The following is an 11,146-nucleotide window of genomic DNA, read 5'->3' on the forward strand; positions in this document are numbered from 1 at the left end:
ACGGAAAACCTAAATCAGGATGGCCGGACGCGGGATTGAACCGTCGTCCTCCCGAATGCGAGTCCAGTGTCTAACCACTTTTCTTTGATAGATTCCTTATTTCTGACATAGACAGATAAAAGTGAAGCGAGTCTTTTGAAAAGTACTCTTTATCTACATTTAGTTTAAGATGAAAAACCACTGGTAAACAATGTATAATGGCTACTGACACGGGAAAATTCCCATCGTATCCTCCTTAGATTTAGTGATAAGAGGGCGCAGTGGACAGCCTGTCAGAAACTGATCACAGATTAAGCATGAAAACAGGAAAAAATTTGTACTGGATTGTGAAGAAAAGCAAAATATAAAGAGTGAACGGTCCAAGGAAAATAAGTGGCTATAGGCGTCGTAGTGAAGTTGGACTGCCAACAACAAAAGCCGTGTTCACATCTCCTACGTGCCAATTATTATCTGTTATGCTGTTTGCGTTATTCTAATTTGTGTCTGTGTCGTGGTGTAACGTCCAACTGCAACAGGGAAGGGAAGTATAATGACATTTGGTGATGCACATCTACTGTGTTAATAGCCGAAAGGAAGTGGCTTTCGAATGGGAACCGCAATCAGTTGATGACAAGGCGGCAATTCAATCGAATCCTCCACTGGGAAACACGTCTGGTGTGTCATACACGGCATTAGTGACAGCACGTGTATCATTTGATAGGAATCTCTTACAGACGTACCTAATGTCTACGCCTGTTAAGTGAGTGAGATATGCCTCCTTTCCCATTTTAGGTGGTCGTATGAATGATGTGAATGTGATCACTCCACAGGAAATGATTCAAACATAAAAAATGAACGCAACAGTTTCACAATGAGACAGTTTCTCTGTGCTGTGTGAAAACATGTTTCAATGTTTTTGAAGTTGTGTTTCGTTTTGGAAGTCTTAACTCTTGAATTCCTTTGTCATAACATAGTTCACATACGTTTATTTGTTGTTTTCATTTGTGTGAGACGTCAGTGTGGTATCTCGCCTTCTCTCATTGTTCATCACATTTACTTGAGACGGTAACGTATTCTTACCGCATGGTTCATGTTCTATAACCAGAGTATAGTATGGACAACTGCAAAAACTACAGAAAGAGAAAAAAAGAAAAAAGCATTTCAATAACCGCACGGACAGTTCATAATATTATAAAATAAAGGGGCATGAGTGAGTGTCGCACATAGCTTGCCGCCTGGCAGTGCAACGCACACCCACGACGCCGTTGTTGTTTGACGCTACGCTTTATTGCACTTCTTGTTGTTGGAACGTTTGCTTTTTCGGTTTCTTTTTTCACAGATTCTGTTTCATGCTTGATCTGTGTTCAGTTTTTGATGGACTATCCACTGGGCCATCTTACCAGTAAATCGGTTCGCCTGCTTAGCCGAGTGATAACGTTCTTGCCTCCTATCGAGTGGGCCTGGGTTCGATTCCCGGCCGGGGTGGAGATTTTCTCCGCTCGTGGACTGGGTGTTGTGTTGTTCTCATCATCATCTCGTCCCCATCACCGGTGCACAAATCGACCAATGTGGCGTCGAATGAAATAAAGACTTGCACTCGGCGGCCGAACTTCCCCGGATGGAGCCTCTCGGCTAATAATGCCACACGATCATTTCATTTTTTTACCACTAAATCTGTGGGGAAGGGCGGGTGGGAGGGGGGGGGGCGTGCGCGATGGGGAGTTTCTCTTGTGAAGAAGATGGCCACGCAAACAAAGCTTTTATTTTCATTTTCTTCAGTGTACTTTAATTTAAGAGAGTGCTACACTGCACAACTTTAGCCTTTGTTGGTTGATATTTATTACTCCATTTAACGTATTTCGAAGCCAAAAAGATTTTACTCCGTAGTTAACAAAAGTTATAGTGGAAAAAGTTCGGGTGCACGTTTTAAATCAAAGAGAAACGCGTATGAATACAGAACAAAACTAGTAGTAATTTATATGTAACAGATACTGTAAAACTTCCGCTACATTATTATTTATTGGCAAAATATGAGACTATTGAGAAGCATGAACAGTGCGGAATAACGTATTATCCAGGAGTCGTTGTTTCTATTTAAAAAAAGAAAAAACCTTCCGATAATTGATATTGCAGTGTTGTGCTTCGTGTCTTCGATTCAGTGATTAACGTGGACGTGTCCTCCAGTAATTTAGAGATTAAGTGTATTGTTATTGTTGGTTACTTTATTTTATTCGCACTTTTTTTCTTATCTGATTGAGAACCAGCTTCTTATTTCCTTTCATTCGTTTGGTAACTCAGAACCTTACGTCACCGTTAGAGAGCCATTTCACATAACAGTCTCGTTGTCATGTCGACACAGCGAAAAACTCGCTTGCCGCTCGGCCCTTTCCAGGTCAGAACAATGGACGCCTGATACTTCCACGCAATTAATTATCGTTCCGTTTTTGTCTGCGCAGTCAGCAGGCTAAATGGTTATGGTCGTTTCTGCAATAAAAAGACTACCGTGTGCTCCCTCGTGTATTTGCGTTCGTCGAACCATTTCAGCGATTTCTAACTATTGGACTGCTGCTACAAACGTCGGTGTTTCCTCCTTCCCTATGTAGAGATAAATGAAAGTAAATGGGATTTATTTGCCAAGGACGGATAACTGGCTATTCGCGTGTATTCCCTTTCTCGAAATATAGAAAAAGTTAGAAATAACGCGAATATTCTGTATTTATCACTGACGTAATCAAACATTTCAGTCTTAACTGACAAGAATGGTAAGTACTACGCAATGAAGCACTAAGTCCGACATCTATCAGACTTTGTGGAACTATGCATCACATAATGTGTCTTAAATGATTAAGTTTCCATTCGGAATGGATGTCCATCAGCATCAGTATGATATATTATCTCCATGGGTACTAATCTATTCTTTTATCTTTGTGGCTGGGAAGCAGACAGACTCCGAATGTCATCTTCATGATTTTCAAGATCTTGCTGAAAACCCAAGGAAATTCTGGTCTTACGTAAAATCGGTAAGCGGGTCGAAGGCTTCCATCCAGTCACTCACTGATGAGTCTGGCCTGGCAACGGAAGACAGCAAAACGAAAACTGAAATTTTAAATTTAGCATTTGAGAAATCTTTCACGCAGGAGGATCGTACAAACATACCGCCGTTTGAGTCTCGTACAGATACCCGTATGGAGGACATCCCTGGGGTTGTGAAGCAGCTGATTGGGTTGAAAATAAATAAATCGCCAGGTCCTGATGGGATTCCAATTCGGTTTAACAGACAGTACTCTACTGCATTGGTTCCTTACTTAGCTTGCATTTATCGCGAATCTCTTGCCCAACGTGAAGTCCCGAGCGACTGGAAAAAAGCGCAGGTGACGCCTGTATATTAGAAGGGTAGAAGGACGGATCCTCAAAATTACAGACGAATATCCTTAACATCGGTTTGTTGCAGGATTCTCAGTTCGAATATAATGAATTGCTGTCCATGCCTCAGCACGGCTTTAGAAAGCATCGCTCCTGCGAAACGCAACTCGCCCTTTTTTCACATGAAATCTTGCGAACCATGGATGAAGGGTATCAGACGGATGCCATATTCCTTGACTTCCGGAAAGCGTTTGACTCAATGCCCCACTGCAGACTCCTAACTAAGGTACGAGCATATGGGATTGGTTCCCAAGTATGTGAGTGGCTCGAAGACTTCTTAAGTAATAGAACCCAGTACATTGTCCTCGATGGTGAGTGTTCATCGGAGGTGAGGGTACCATCTGGAGTGCTCCAGGGAAGTGTGGTACGTCCACTGTTGTTTTCTATCTACATAAATGATCTTTTGGATAGGTGGTGGTGGTTAGTGTTTAACGTCCCGTCGACAACGAGGTCATTAGAGACGGAGCGCAAGCTCGGGTTAGGGAAGGATTGGGAAGGAAATCGGCCGTGCCCTTTCAAAGGAACCGTCCCGGCATTTGCCTGAAACGAGTTAGGGAAATCACGGAAAACCTAAATCAGGATGGCCGGAGACGGGATTGAACCGTCATCCTCCCGAATGCGAGTCCAGTGTGCTAACCACTGCGCCACCTCGCACGGTCTTTTGGGTAGGGTGGATAGCAGTGTGAGGCTGTTTGTTGATGATGCTGTGGTGTATGGGAAGGTGTCGTCGTTGAGTGACTGTAGGAGGATATAAGATGACTTGGACAGGATTTGTGATTGGTATAAGAATGGTAGCTAACTCTAAATATAGATAAATGTAATTTAATGCAGATGAATAGGAAAAAGAATCCCGTAATATTTGAATACTCCATTAGTAGTGTAGCGCTTGACACAGTTAGGTCGATTACATATTTGGGTGTAACATTGCAGAGCGATATGAAGTGGGACAAGCATGTAATTCCAGTTGTGGGGAAGACGGATAGTCGTCTTCCGTTCATTGGTAGAATTTTGGGAAGATTTGGTTCATCTGTAAAGGAGACCGCTTATAAAACACTAATACGACCTATTCTTGAGTACTGCTCGAGAGTTTGGGATCCCTATCAGGTCGGATTGAGGGAAGACATAGATGCAATTCAGAGGCGGGCTGCTAGATTTGTTACTGGTAGGTTTGATCATCACGCGAGTTTACGGAAATGCTTCAGGAACTCGGGTGGGAGTCTCTGGAGGAAAGGAGGCGTTCTTTTCGTGAATCGCTACTGAGGAAATTTAGAGAACCAGCATTTGAGGCTGACTGCAGTACAATTTTACTGCCGCAACTTATATTTCGCGGAAAGACCACAAATATAAGAGAGATTAGGGCTCGTACAGAGGCATATAGGCAGTCTTTTTTCCCTCGTTCCGTTTGGGAGTGGAACAGAGAGAGAAGATGCTAGTTGTGGTACGAGGTACCCTCCGCCACGCACCGTATGGTGTATTGCGGAGTATGTATGTAGATGTAGATGTAGAAGTGTCCCCAGCTATACTGCTAACGGTTGAAGTCGTTGTATCTAGACTGGGGGAGGGGGGGGGGGGGGAGGGGTGGTCCACGTTTCGATACCCGATCGGGTCGGAGAGACATTCGTCTCTCGAGGGCTGGGTACTGTCAAGTAGAACCGCTTGTGCCACGCTGACAAACCACCCCAGACGACGTCTCCCGGCCAGTAATGCCGTACCATCATTTCATTTCATCTCGCTCCATTCCTGAAACACTTGCTGTGTCACACTTGCGGCTTGTGCAAAATGATACCAACGTGTTAAATTGTGGTGGGCTTACCTTCTTCATGTAGTTAAGGCTAACCGGCCATTGACCTTCTTCTTCTGTGCTGCATGCACATGCATTGCCCGAACTCTTAAGGGACTCGGTAAGATTGTCTTCGCTAGGCATGAGTGAATGGGCTGGGGCACTACGAATGTAGTATGTGGACATTAAGTTAGGAATGTGGGTCTCACGTGGAGCGTGCAAGGGATAAATGCCTGCAGTCGCACTATCCTGTGTGCCCTCGGTGGCTCAGATGGATATAGAGCGTCTGTCATGTAAACAGGAGATCCCGGGTTCGAGTCCCGGTCGGGGCACACATTTTCAACTGTACCTGTTGATATATATCAACGCCTGTCGATAGCTTAGGGTCTTGATTTAATTATCATTTCAAACTTCCATATGTCGTCAACCATACGTCATTCCATTCTACAGTTCACGTTCTGGTAGTCATTATTCTCAATTGCGAATTCATCTGATGTGTTTAGTAACGGCGTCCGTCTCTGGCACCCTGCAGGAGCAGGGAGCCGACGAGGTGTGAACTTGGTGGAGACGATAACAACTAGGTTGTTTCCCGTTGACGGTCACATAACACGCGGAGCGTGCAGCATTGTCAAGAAGAGGGGTGATCACCTCCCGCCATATGTTGCGCCAGCTGTAGAGTGGATACTTCTATCACTTGCAAAGGAACGCATCACAGCTAACATGTGGAGAAGAAAGACATGTGGGACTGGAACAGTTTGCACCAAGTGAGGGATCCTCAAACTTACGTACGTGTGTATATTGCAGCAGTTTCAGCAACACTAAACCTGATCTGTTGGCAGCAGCCGTCTGCAATTGAGGGCCGCGGAGCGCTTCAAGTCAGCCGAAAAATCGATGCGTCATCGAACTTTAACATGCATTGTCATCTCTTAGCTCCCATGTGGACTGTGATCTGTGGGAAACTGACATCCGTTCAGGATTAAGGTATTGGTCATACTGAGCGCTTCCTCTGCCTGTAAGAATACACATAGTCGCGATTTACGTACATTAATGGAGCAGCCTGACGCCTCGACCGGATAACGTCGGCACTTATAAAGCAGAGGACCAAATCGTCCATATAGGGGGTGTGGCTGAATAGATGTCCACTTAGCAACATCCCTGTGAACTGATGTCGTAGTCCACATAAAAATGGTTCTAGGGCGAAGACATACAGCAGCACCAACAATGGACACCCCTGTCGCATCAAATGCCTCATCGGGGTGGGTTGTGTGAGCTTACCATTTTACAGCACCCGGGTAGTTGCACCATGCAGGAGATGTATGAACATCTGGACGATTGTTTCTGGGTGTTCCACATGATGAATGACAGCCATAAGAAATGAATGATCAAATGCCTGGCTAAAGTCTAACGATCCAAAGCCAAAAGCAAATGCTGAGCTCAAGAGAGGGCAACACACCCCTGTAGCGGCATAGCCCTTTCCAAATGTTTTATGAGTTGCCTAGTGACTTCTGATAACAAGACACGACATGACAGGCCATTATCTTGAGGCGTGATGCCGTAAGGCAAGCGGAGACCTTTATGTCACAATTTACCAGGGTCAATGGGCGATAGACTCTGATATGGGGACCTCAATGGAGTTAGTGAATAGGGATAATGGAGCCCTCGAGAAAGGGATCGGGGACACCCACTGCGAGGGATGTCAGTTCTCCACAGATCACAGTCCACATGGCAGCTAACCTATGACGGAATGCATGTTAAAATTCGAGGGGGTTGCGTTTACTCTCTGACTGGCAAATGCCCACTCGAAAAATCCTGGAAGAAATCAAATGACGAATGGTTGCGAAATTCGTCTGAACATCAAGGAATGCATTTACTATTACTGGTGCCTCCAGTGCTAGTGCTGCATCCTCTGCTGTCATGTCAAACGTGAGGCAAGAGACTTCTTCAATGACAGCCAGTGAATGGTGGTGGTTAGTGTACTCGTACAACCTAAGTAATAGGTATGAAGGATATGTCCAGTGGCACACTGGCTGTCGTGTTGCCTGCCTATGTCGTCGCCTTTCTGCTAGAAGGAGATACATGGATGGAGCTGCCAAGGTTATATGATCACACCACAATATGGTCGCACCACAATTCCTTCAAGGTAGTGCAGATTGAGGGATGTGATCTGCGCTTTGACACAGTCCGTTACTGTATATCAGTAAGGTGAAGACGGTATCAATTCCACACAGCACTCGCGGCTGCCGCATCGCGGACGCGAAGTGGGACCGAGGCAATTTCAGATAAGTTTTTACAGTCTGACGATAATGTATGGATTTGTAGTTTTAACTGGACGATGTCCGCTATGGGCAAACGATAGTTACTTTTATTCTGAAGAAGGTTGGGTTATCCAGACTGAAACTTAGGGAAATCTGGGTAATTCTTGCAACTGAGTCTGTTGGTTTAAAATTAAAATTAATATTTATGCAGTTGCTGACAAGGCAGCGAAATGTTGAAATTATCTGCCAAAGAAGTACTAGGAATTAGAGTATCCCAAAGTACCAGGAAAGAATGTATAACAGGAAACATGTTGAAAAAGATGGAAGAGCGGAGAAAGTGGAAAAATGTAGAAACTTAAGAAGGCAAAAAGAGGTACGGCAAACTGAATAATGAATAAAGAAGAGAAACTGAAGAAGCAAGGGAAAAATGGATAAAACAGAAATGCGATGAAATAGAGAAAATGAAGAGGGAAAGTATGAAATGATGTATAGACTGGTTAGCTTTTGAACGTAAAAGAAATAGGAATAACATGGAAAGAGAAAGAGCAGATTGTACTATAGCAGAAGAACAACAGGAGGATTTGAACAGATGGCAAGAATACATTAAATGTCCGTATAAGAGGGATGAAATACAAAACGAAATTAAGGTTGAAGAGGCGCAATTTGTGCCGGAAGATAGAAAGGGATTCACCATCTTGGAAGCAGAGGTAGAAAAGGCGCTGAAGGAGCTGAAGAATAAGAAGGCATGTGGAATTGATAATTTACCAGCAGAACTTTTGAAGAGACTGGGAAAAAAGGCAAGAAAAGGAAGAGTCTACCTCTGTAACGAGATCTATGACAAAGGGGAATGGCCTGAGGACTTCCTTACAACAGTTATGATACCAATAGAGAAAAAGAGAGACACTAAGAAATGTGAAGACCGTAGGACCATCAGTCTAATTTCTCATGCATCTAAGGTCTTGCTGAAAGTGTTGAATAGAAGGCTATATGGCAAGATGGATAGAGGGATTGCAGAGGAGCAGTTCGGATTTAGAAGAGGAAAATGAACAAGAGATGCTATTGGCCTGTTAAGAACTATAGGGGAAAGATATATGGAAAAAGATGGAGATATATTTGCTGTTTGTATAGATTTAGAAAAGGCTTTTGACAGAGTTCAGAGGAATAACCTTATGGATATTTTGAAGAGGAAAGGAGTGAATTGGAAAGAGAGACGACTGATAGAAAACCTATATTTCCACCAGAAAGTAAGGATAAGGGTAGGAGATGAAATGTCAGTAGGAAGCAGCATTGGACACAGTGTTAGACAAGGTTGTTGCATTCCCCTACTGTTGTTTAACACACAACTTGCAGAGATTATTGCGAAAGGCTTAGATGGGAAAGAGGTATATGTATTGGTGGAAAGAGAATAGAATGTATGAGATTTGCTGATGGCATGGTATTAGTGGCAGAAAGCGGACAGTGAATAACATGCTGAAAGATCTGAATGAAGCTTGTGAGAAATATGGATGCAAGTAAACACAGCAAAAACAAAGAGTGTGGTTATCAGTACAAGACGTCGACGGTCCCATATTAAAATAGGACAATCTACCATTAGCCAAGTAAGTGCATTTAAATATCTTGGCCCGCAGCTCGTGGTCGTGCCGTAGCGTTCTCGCTTCCCACGCCCGGGTTCCCGGGTTCGATTCCCGGCAGGGTCAGGGATTTTCTCTGCCTCGTGATGACTGGGTGTTGTGTGATGTCCTTAGGTTGGTTAGGTTTAAGTAGTTCTAAGTTCTATGGGACTGATGACCATAGATGTCAAGTCCCATAGTGCTCAGAGCCATTTGAACCATTTTTAAATATCTTGGAAGCACAATAACTGAAGACTTGAGACGTCACCAGGAGGTGAAAACTCGATTTGGCATAGCGAAGGCAACTGAAGATGCTGGAATCTCCCCCACTCCTCCCCCACTCTTTAACCTACTGTTCTACCAATTGATTTACGATCCCCTGGAGTTGGTTTATGAACCACTGGTGATAATCTGTCCTTCTGAGAAATCCGCCACCCCTCTGTGAAATCCCCTCACTGATAGATGCACACTTTTAATATCATTCTGGTACTGAATGAGAAAACTCTTATGTGGCAAATTAGATAAAGGTCTAAGTAAAAGACTTGGCAAATGTTTTGTCTGGTGTGTCGCACTGTAAGGGGCAGAAACAAGGACGCTGAAATGAGAGGACCAAAAAAGGTTAGAAGCATTGGAGATGTGGATGTGGAGAAGAAAGGAGAGAATAAGTTGGATGGAAAGAGTGAGTAATGAAACTGTATAGGAAAGGGGTGGTGAGAGAAGATATCTGCTGAAGGTTATAAGAGAAAGGATAAAGAACTGATTGGGACATTAACTCGAAAGGGAGTGCTTGCTCCCAGATACTTTGGAAGGATTGGTTTGTGGGAGAAGACTGAGAGGAAGAAATTGATAGACGACATAAAGGGAACAGAAAATTATGCAGACCTGAAAAGGATGGCAGAAGACCGGACAACCTGGAGAAATACCGTGTGAAAACCTGCTTTTTGGAAGCCCACTGATGATGATGATTCTCTTTTCACCCTAAAGCAACTCACTACTGCAATTATAAGCGCTCGGAATTGTAAACTGCATAATTCAGAATTTTTGGACTAAAAGAAATTTACTTTAAATGAACTCCAAGTCTAAAAATATTTACGAATATTTAAATAGGAATACTATGACTTGATGGTATATAATAACATGATTTCCTGATGCTTTTAATTTCTTCAAATTTTATGATTTCGTAAAACATGAATAGAGCTTATAACGAAGTAGGAAAAGACCGTCATGAGAAGTTCAAAAAATCTTATGTTCTTAAAATAATTATTCAAAAAATCTCGTTAGTAAGGTAAAACTCTTACATTCTGGTACGAATAAGAAGCTGCTTTCGGTCAATATTAAAAATATTTACACGAACGTATCTGTAAAAACAACTTTATATAATGCAGGAAAAAATTATGACTTCATAAAAAAATGATTTATGATAAGATTACAGACTTAACGTATTTAATTTTAGTCAAATATAACTTTTTCAGATTCAATGGACAGTTGTATCAGCAATCAAATGGTCTTGCAGTAGGTAATCTATTAGCTTGTACTCTTGCATACGTAAGTAATGGAATAAGGGTGTTTCTAGCCCACTCTGTATTTCTGCCAAATATATTAAAGATGCAGGACTCTCCCCCATTCCTCCCCCACACCTTAACCTACTGTTCTACCAATTAATTTATGATCCCCTGGGGTTGGTTTATGAACCACTGGTAATAATCCGTCCTTCTGAGAAATGCGCCACCCCTCTGTGAAATCCCCTCACTGATAGATGCACACTTTTAATATCAAATTAATTGATTAATTAATTAAATTTATGAATTCTCCTCTGGGAAATCTCCTAGTTCATCCCAAAGTTCGTGGTAACAATGTTGTTGTTGTTGTGGTCTTCAGTCCTGAGACTGGTTTGATGCTACTCTATCCTGTGCAAGCTTCTACATCTCCCAGTACTTACTGCAGCCTACATCCTTCTGAATCTGCTTAGTGTATTCATCTCTTGGTCTTCCTCTACGATTTTTATCCTCCACGCTGCCCTCGAATATTAAATTGGTCATCCCTCGATGTCTCAGAACATGTCCTACCAACCGATCCCTTCTTCTAGTGAAGTTGTGCCA

General features: G+C 42.9%; 1 non-coding gene across 1 annotated transcript; it reads left to right on the plus strand.

The window, feature by feature from the left end:
- Positions 1-5,437: 5,437 nt before the first annotated feature.
- Positions 5,438-5,514, plus strand: Trnat-ugu. Its single transcript has one exon. It is a non-coding gene; the product is annotated as a tRNA-Thr (tRNA).
- The last annotated feature ends 5,632 nt before the right edge of the window (positions 5,515-11,146 follow it).

This window comes from Schistocerca americana, chromosome 4, assembly GCF_021461395.2.
Source record: "Schistocerca americana isolate TAMUIC-IGC-003095 chromosome 4, iqSchAmer2.1, whole genome shotgun sequence".
NCBI classification, from domain to species: Eukaryota; Metazoa; Arthropoda; class Insecta; order Orthoptera; family Acrididae; genus Schistocerca; species Schistocerca americana.